Source organism: Artemia franciscana, chromosome 18, assembly GCF_032884065.1.
Source record: "Artemia franciscana chromosome 18, ASM3288406v1, whole genome shotgun sequence".
NCBI classification, from domain to species: domain Eukaryota; kingdom Metazoa; phylum Arthropoda; class Branchiopoda; order Anostraca; family Artemiidae; genus Artemia; species Artemia franciscana.
Window position 1 is genome coordinate 27,763,857 of NC_088880.1, and position 8,780 is coordinate 27,772,636.

The window sequence follows — 8,780 nt, forward strand, 5'->3', positions numbered from 1 at the left end:
ATTAGAATACCAATACCTATCCTGTAAAAGTTTCTCCGCTTCAGCGCGTTCTATATAAGCAAATGACATTCGTTGTTTGGAACATCGACTAAACATATTTTCTTTTTCCAGTACAAATGAGTCTAACATATGATTAATTTCCTTTGTAATTCCTTATGGTAATTTGCTTAGTAGTTCTCGGGAGCTTGAAAGTATGGTGAAAATTTGTTCCTTCGAGTGCTCACGGTCTTGTTTGGGTAAGAACATGCAGACGTGAAGGAGTTTTGTCAACAATGAATGACTTTCACTTACTGTAAAATTAAATCTGTATGTTATCATAATTTCTATTCATTTTGTTAACCGAGCTTCAGTTACATCCCATTCTTTCTTAACAATCCTTCTTGTCGTTCATTTTGGCTTTGCTCTAAAAGGACAGTCGATTTTTTTTCTCATCTTATAAAGACCTGATAGCTTCGACCAGATCCTCAATCTTCTTATCTCTCTCGACTTCATTTAGATATCCGTTTAAGAGACACACATACTCAGTTAAGTTTGGTTTTAAGTTGGCAGCCAACAAATTATCCATCATATCAGTATCAATGAATTTGGCACCTTAACTAATCTTTTCAAGTACTAGTTCATGCAGATTCGTCATTATTGTTGGTGTAACAACAGTACCAGCAAGGACTCTATCTTAGCCTCTTTCTTGTAAAACCAATGTAATTAAGTTCATTAGACTCTCTTTGAAACGACCCGATCCTCCCGACCCGATTTTTAAACAAAGTGCTCTGACAAAAGTGAAATTGAGCCAAAAATTTGAATTCTAATTAAAATATAAAGCACATATTAAAATAAGTAAAAACTAAGAAAAATAGTAATAGAGTCCCACCATCAAGGTTTAAAGTAACTTCAGCTAGGAATATATGCACACAAAAAAAGGGAGTAACTGAACAGTAGAAAATAATATTTAGAAAAAAACAGAAAAATTTACATTAGAAAAGGCAATGAAGTGAGAGTTAAAATCATTATTTTACTCAACTAAAACTCCACTTACATATTTTGGATGTATAGTTATTCCTGTACTCTTGAAGTTTTTATTATTTATGGAGATTTCTACCTTAATGACCTTAATGACATTATTTTACTCAACTAAAGCTCTACTTACATATTTTGGATGTATATTTTTATTCCTGTTCTCTTGAAGTTTTCATTATTTATGTAGATTTCGTACTCTTCTACCTTAATGACGTAGTCTTTTTCTTTTGTGATGCAGTGGGCCGCGTTCAGTACATGATGGTTGCTTACGACTGACCCACCACACATCTAGACTATCTTTCCGAACACTGTCGGTAAATATTCGATTTTTCTGTATATGAAGTACAGTCCCAGTGTAAAATGAAGAGCCGAATGCGAAAATAAAATCAAATTTGATTTATATTGTACAAGACAAAAGTTTCATTACTCTAGAAGTTTTCATTATTTATGGAGATTTCTACCAAACTTTCGAAAAATAGATTCAGTATAAACAACGCCTCTTTCATACTTACCTATAGCTCGTAAAGCCTTGTTTTATTGTATCTGTACTTTTTTTTAAATTACTGTAAAAATTGCTAGCCCAAAGTGAACAACCGTAATATATATATGGAGTTATTAAAGAATGATACAGCATAAAAATGACACTGGTTGGAAAATATTTTTAAAGTGACGCAGTATTCCAAAGCCTCTTGAGACTTTAGAAGACACAATATCACTATGCTGTTTCCATGACAAATTACAATCAATAACAAATCCTAGATAACATATTTCTTCTATTCGGTCAATTTTCACTCCAATACATGTGATTGGCTGCGGTACCTCTCCGTGTGTTCCAGGTCTTTTGAATATCTTATAGTTAGTCTTTTTTGCATTCACAGCAAGTAAGCTCTCGGACAAGAATGAGTGTAGACCTTAGAGCGCATTATTTGCATTATCTACTAATTCCTGTACTGTCTTGCCAGTAACTAAAATGGCAGTGTCATCCGCAAATGATTTCAGAAGCCCTACTACATAAAACTTCATAGAATCAACATAAATCAAATACATCAAGGGACCTAAAACCGAACCTTATGGCACACCGCATGTCATGTCAACAATACGCGACTTTTTATGCTCTATGCACACACTCAATTTTCTTCCTCTTATGTAATGTTCAAATCATTTAAGACATGTTCCACGAACTCTAAGACCGCTCAACCTATTTAAAAGTATACTAAAAACCACTGTATCAAAATCTGTTTTAAAATCAATAAAAATAGACAAAACATATAGTCCCTTTTCAAGAGCATAATTCACAGCATTTATCAAATGTTGCACAGCTTAAACCATTGAGTGGTTTTTGCGAAAGCCATACTGTTTTTCAGCTAGAAATCCATTCTTTGTAAGGTGATCGTAAAACCATTTATGAATTATTTTTTCATAAGTCTTTGAAAGGTGCGGTAAGACTGAGATGGATCTCCAGTTGGAAAGATCTTCTAGGACGCCAGTTTTTGGTAGCGGTATTATTTTTGTTATTTTCAGTGAATCAGGGAAATCTCCGTGCTCCATTGAAAGGTTAATAAGAAAAACAATACAAAGAAGAAGATAACTTGCTGCCACTTTAAAGGTTTTGAGGTTTCTGATTTGGATATGCTGCTGCGCTTATCGTTTTGCAGACTGCGACGAATACCTCACTGTGATGCTGAAAAAGTAAGAAAAACATTTTTCCAGGGTAGAAAAACAAACTAATTTTGGAACTTTTTCAATTGAATTTATAATCTGAGTCTCATAAATATTATGAAAAACGAGCTATTCCTCCGAGTGACATCTTTTTAATACAACTACAAAGTAATCGACCTATGCTAAAGTTAATATTACATATAGCCCGTGCAGATGAATACCATGATCCCTGACAATGCCTCCTGGATTTTGTCTGCTATTTGAGCTACAGTATATCAGAAATAATACAAACACAAATTAGAAGGCAAATAAGAGGGGTTGGCCCTTCCTAATCACCTAAATCTGTACGTTCAAAAACTAGTAAAAATAACCTAACTAATGATGCTTCACTATGTTTGAAGGATATAGAAAACTTGGGTTGACTTTCCAGATCCTCGAAGTCCAAGAATACAAACAGGCAATTGTGACTTAAAAAAGATATCTACTCCTCCCAGCCTTATTTTTCCCTCTTCTTGAAGCATGTCCAAGGTCTTATATTTTGTCATAATACTTATTCCAATTCTTTGGACTATTAATTTCTTTGAGTAAATAATTTTCACTTTTAAAACACCAGGATAGCTGTTATTGGATGTACATGTCCAAATCTGGTTTGTGTACCTTGAGTATGTTTATACCTTTCAATTAGAGTTGTCATCCAAGGTTACTTCAAACATTGTGTGTTTCCCTGTCCCCAAGTAACTTAAGAATAGGTATTTGAAATGCTTCTTTACACTTTGATTTGCTGAAGAGCCTCTGTCCAGAAGTAGGCGCTTATACTGCGGCGTTGCTGCTACCTGCAATAAAATATTAAAATAAGATTTACTTTATCCCCTTTAAGAGGTTAAATAAACATAACAACAGTAATTTATGTCCTATATTTACATCGTTATATTTTATCTTATGTATAAAACACAGTAACCATATCACTCTAGACTTAAGCAAAAAATGAAAATATAGAAAAACTGTACAGATATACATTAATATAGAGGTGTAAATGAGTCATACATCGTTAGAATTCTTTATTGAGGTCGTTCTAGCTAATTATCAGACTACATAGCCTTTTTTCAGAATCCAGGCTATTTTTCATTTTTTTTAAACCAGGGCTATTCCCTGCTAGCAGCCAAGATTTCCTTTCCATTTACAGCCAATTCTCGTAGATGTTAGTCTAGCAGTTCCTCACTAGTGAATCAGGAAAGTGACTTTTTCTAATTTAATCTGGCCAGGTCCCTGATACGCCTGCCAACTTTCAGCGATCGATATATTGATCTTGTACCTAGTCTCATATCTTCTTTATGTAGAAATTGGGGTGGTCCGAGATTCGAACCTGAGACCTCTCGGACTCTAAGCGAGCATTATACCTCTAGACCACAAGCCATACTTAAGAGCAACAATCATTTGTTTTATTGGCAAATAAAATTCTTCTCAACTATCTTGTTTGCTCACTCCCCCTCCCCCCAAATAGTCAAATCAGGGAAGAGACTATTTCTAATTTGATCTAGTCTGGTCCCTGATACGCCCGCCAACTTTCATCGTCTAATCTGGAAGTGCCCAAAATAGCAAATCCCCCCCAACTCCCCCAAAGAGAGCGGATCCGCTCCGGTTATCTCAATGACGTATTTAGGATATGTACTTGTTCTTCCCACCAAGTTTCATCCCGATCTCTACTCTCTAAGCGTTATCTAAGATTTCCGGTATCCCCCTCCAGCCCCCCTAGTGTCACCGGATCCGGTCGGGATTTAACATAAGAGTTCTGAGACGCGAGGTTTGTCTAAATATCAAGTTTCATTAAGATCTCATCACCCGCTTGTAAGTTAAAAATAACTTTTAATTTTTACGAATAACCCTCCCCCCACAACTCCCCCAAAGAGTGCCAATCATATCTGGTTTTGTCAATCACGTATCTAGGACTTTTGCTTATTCTTCCCACCAGTCATCTTCACGATCTCTCTACTCTAAGCGTTTTCCAAGGTTTCTGGGTTCCTCCTACAGCTCCCCCCAGTGTCACCAGATCCGGTCAGAATTTAAAATAAGAGCGATGAGACACGAGGTCCTTCTAAATATCTAATTTCATTAATATCCAATCTCCCCTCCGTAAGTTAAAAATATCCCATTTTTTCGAATTACCGTTTTAGGTGCCCCCTCCACCAACTCCCTCAAAGAGAGTGGATCCATTCAGGCTATGTCAATCACGTATCTAGAACTTGAGCTGATTTTTACCACCAAGTTTCATCTCGATCTCTCCACTCTAAGCGTTTTTAATGATTTCAGGTTTCCAGCTCAAACTCCCCTCCATCTCACCGGATTTGGTCTGAATTTGAAATAAGACTTCTAAGACACGATATCCTTCTAAATATTAAATTTCATTAAGATCCGATCCCCTTTAAGTTAAAAGTACCTCCTTTTTTCTAATTTTTCCGAATTAACCGTCCCCCCACTCTCCGCCAGAAGGTTGAATATGGGAAACGACTATTTCTTATTTAATCTGCTCTGGTCCCTGATACGCATGCCAAATTTCATCGTCCTAGCTTATCTGGAAGTGCCCAACGAAAATGATGTCTAGATTTAGCAAACATATGAGCAGAGCTTTACAGAACTCGAACTAAGGACAATCCAGTTTAAGGTAGGTTGTCAGTCTTGTTTCTGGTGAGTTAAGGCAGGTGGTCAAATAGGTTTGTCAGTCTTGTTTTCTCTAATTACTCAGAAAGATGACTCAGTAAAACAAAATTTTTAATTCTAGTCCCCTTTTTAGGTAACAAGATAAATACAGCTACAATAGATGTCGTTTTCACTGTTTCATATTGTAAACTAAAACTTTAGCCCAAATAAAAGCGAAATTGCTGACAAAAAGGTTATAACTTAAACAAGCATTCAATTTGGATACCCCCTGGCCTCCGCAAGTCAGGGAGACCCAAAATGACCATTAGCAGGATGTTAGAGAAGGAGGCGAAGTTGGCGAGGTCTTCGATGGAGGAGCTTTGTTCCTTGGCTCAGGACAGGTCGTCGTGGCAAACCAATGTTGCTGCTTTATGCGCCTTCAGGCGTAGGAGGACCTAAGTAAGCATTCCAAAAATCAAATGTTTTTATCGGAAATGTCTAAGTCTCCATTGACAAGCTACAAGGTGATGCATTTAATGCTTAAGCTATGTTAAATATCGATTAATTGGCAAAAGACAAGCTACAAGGTGATGCATTTAATGCTTAAGCTATGTTAAATATCGATTAATTGGCAAAAGACAAGCTACAAGGTGATGCATTTAATGCTTAAGCTATGTTAAATATCGATTAATTGGCAAAAATGACAAGCAATACATTACAAAAAAATTTAAACCAACGATTAACAGTATTTTGGCTGTTATAAAACTAACAAATATGATAAGCATTAATTGAAATAAGGCTAATACTTTATAAGTTATAATTTTTTGAACCTTGTTTCAAGGGAGTGGGTATGGATTCGACTACGAGAAAAGTCACTGTGAGTTCTATTTTGTTATTAAACAAAAAAAGAGGGTATTTTATTCAATTTTCACATTTTGAGGGAGAGTCTAAACCTGATTTTAATTTGATATGGCCTCTGGGAAAATCAGCCCAGAAGGGCAATATCAGCCCTACTAAATGTGTAAGAAGGAACCTCATGCAAGCAAGGACTTTTCAGGTCTTTTTAACCTTGGAATTTTTTGAAAAATAACCAAAAATATTTGAACAATGTACTTAAATATTTTAAATTCAACTTTGACATTTCATTCAGTTCAACTTTCAACTTTAAATTTGACCTTTCATTCTTAAAGTAAAAGTACTTTCTAGGAGATAAAGTTTCAAAATCAAACATTAACAGAGATAAATATGTATAACGACTAACCATAGATTAGCGAATCATTATCTATTACATATATCTCAGATTTCTGGAATACAGATTTTCTAATACTCCAATATTTTACAAATAATGTTGAAAGAAAAAGAAGAGAAATCTGACAGAAAAATCTAGTGATCATTTTTGTACAAGGACTCAATGCACAATTATAAAGAAACAACGCAATCGCAAAAAATGACGGCAAATATTTCCGAGAAATATAGTATTTTCCTAAGTTATTTTGAAAAATGCTGGCCCCGTCTGGTAACAAATATATGTTTTTTAGCCCGATACCTTATCTCAATGAGTCAATTTTAGCCAGATGATGAATTTCATAGCATTTTGGTCGATAATTTTTTTTTTACTTTTATTTACATATTAAACAAAAATATAAACTATTGCAGATATAAATCACTACGCTAGGGAAAAATTTTAATTTTGCTCAAGCATTGCAATTTACTACATAAACATTCCTTAAGACATCCTAAATTAAAAATAATAACCAAAAAAACCCTCCATAAATGTTCCTATAAGCATCCTATACTAATTAAATAATAATGAAAGGACAATCACCTTCTCTCAAACACCACCAGGGTAACAACCCTCACCCGAATACAACTCCCTCCACTCCAACCCCTTCAACCCGCTCCAGAAAGTAACGTGATAAATGAAAGTCCGGCTTTTGTAACATTGTTTTTGTGCTAGAGTGTTTTGTGTTAGTTTTTGTGTTTAATTTTTGAAGAACCGAGATAAAAGAGTCAAACTTTAACGTATAAAGCAGGAGGTTTAGTCACATGACAACAACTGTCACCGGAATTCTATTTTTTTTTGCTTTTTTCTTAGGATTGCTAAATACTTTTTCCTTCAAACCAATTGTTGTTATTCCCAAATGAGTGTTGACGGTAATTTTTTCCATACTTGACAGCTCTGTTGAGAAAAGATTTTGAAGTTTTCTGGTTGTTTTGGTCTGAGGTTCTTTCTTTACTTGGCTCTACTACTGTAACGTAGTACGTAGTACTGTAACGTTTACTTGGCTCTACTACTACTACTGTAACATATAACAAAATATTTGCAATGCAAATCAAATTTTTAATCAAAGCACCTTTGATTAAAAATAAAGATAGAATGTAAAATAATCATAAGCCAATTACAATTTTTAATTATTATTGAAAATACATTAAGAGTAATTAGAAATAAGCGTTTACTTTTTCTCGAAAAACAATCTTAAGTTCTCATTCGTATTTTTATATCAGCCTATAGGAAATAGTTTCTTATTATATGTCTGTCGTTAGGTGAAAGCGAAGAGATTGGAGAGAGAATAATCTTGTTGGGGAAAAAGCCCATCAAATGGTTTGGTGGGCGTAAACAACAAAAAGAAACTAGACCTTCGGTTACAAGACTCTGACTCTGTGGAGTGTTGCAAGAACTAGGAACAAGGGATCACAGTTGTGGAGCTTCAAATCCAATTATATTTAAAGGAAAACAGATTTGCATGTTTCCGTATTACATTTGATGATGCGTCATGATTACTGTAATTTTTATTTTTCAGGTGAGCGAGCAATCAGGAAACTTCTGAAATAAGTTCTATCTTTGTGATAAGTTCTATGTATGTACCCGTGTTGTTTTTATTTTTATGTAGACAAGGACTATGTAGTATCTACTACGTTCATGAATATCTGTAAAACAGTTCATTATGTAAACTTTAACTTCTTGGTATATGGTTCACTGTTGATATAGGGTAGTGCATGTCTTCTTGCTTACTTTTCATGGCATGTCTATAAATGTCTATACTGTACTAAATTTTAGTCAGTTTTTTTTGTCAATATTTTAGAAAAGAATAAAAAACCAGAGCTTTTATGTTTTGCAGTCCGGATTTACAGTATTATTTTCCAAAAATATATGAAAGATATGAAAATTTTGCTTAGATTTTGAAGAAATAAAATGAGTTTCTATCAGTAGTCAAAGTTTTTTTTTTATTTCTAAGAAGTTTAGCTTCAAATCTAGGACATTTTACTTTGACAAAATGTAATGTCTTCACAGAATCCAAACTTCAAAACAGAAACATTTTCTGAAGCATTTCTGGAAAAACAATTTCAGTTCCAGTTCTTCAAAGATAGAGACGCATTTTTCTGAACTGGAAAAAATATTCTAGCTTGTCTAGAAAAAAGTTATTTCTAGGGTATGAAACAAACATGATACGTCATGACAACTTAGGAAAATT

The 8,780-nt window shown here is 34.4% G+C and overlaps 1 long non-coding RNA gene across 9 annotated transcripts in view; it reads left to right on the plus strand.

The window, feature by feature from the left end:
• The window catches only part of LOC136038832 (uncharacterized), a 78,838-nt gene extending 70,321 nt beyond the window's left edge, over window positions 1–8,517 (plus strand). For 3 of the 9 annotated variants that reach the window (XR_010620323.1, XR_010620316.1, XR_010620320.1), the window contains 2 exons: window positions 5,462–5,766; window positions 8,109–8,517. This is a non-coding gene — a long non-coding RNA (uncharacterized LOC136038832). Of the gene's footprint in view, window positions 1–1,252; window positions 1,329–2,535; window positions 2,704–5,461; window positions 5,771–7,851 lie in introns of all 9 variants that reach the window. The other 6 variants (XR_010620319.1, XR_010620318.1, XR_010620322.1 and 3 more) reach the window with 5 other exon arrangements.
• Window positions 8,518–8,780: the final 263 nt, after the last annotated feature.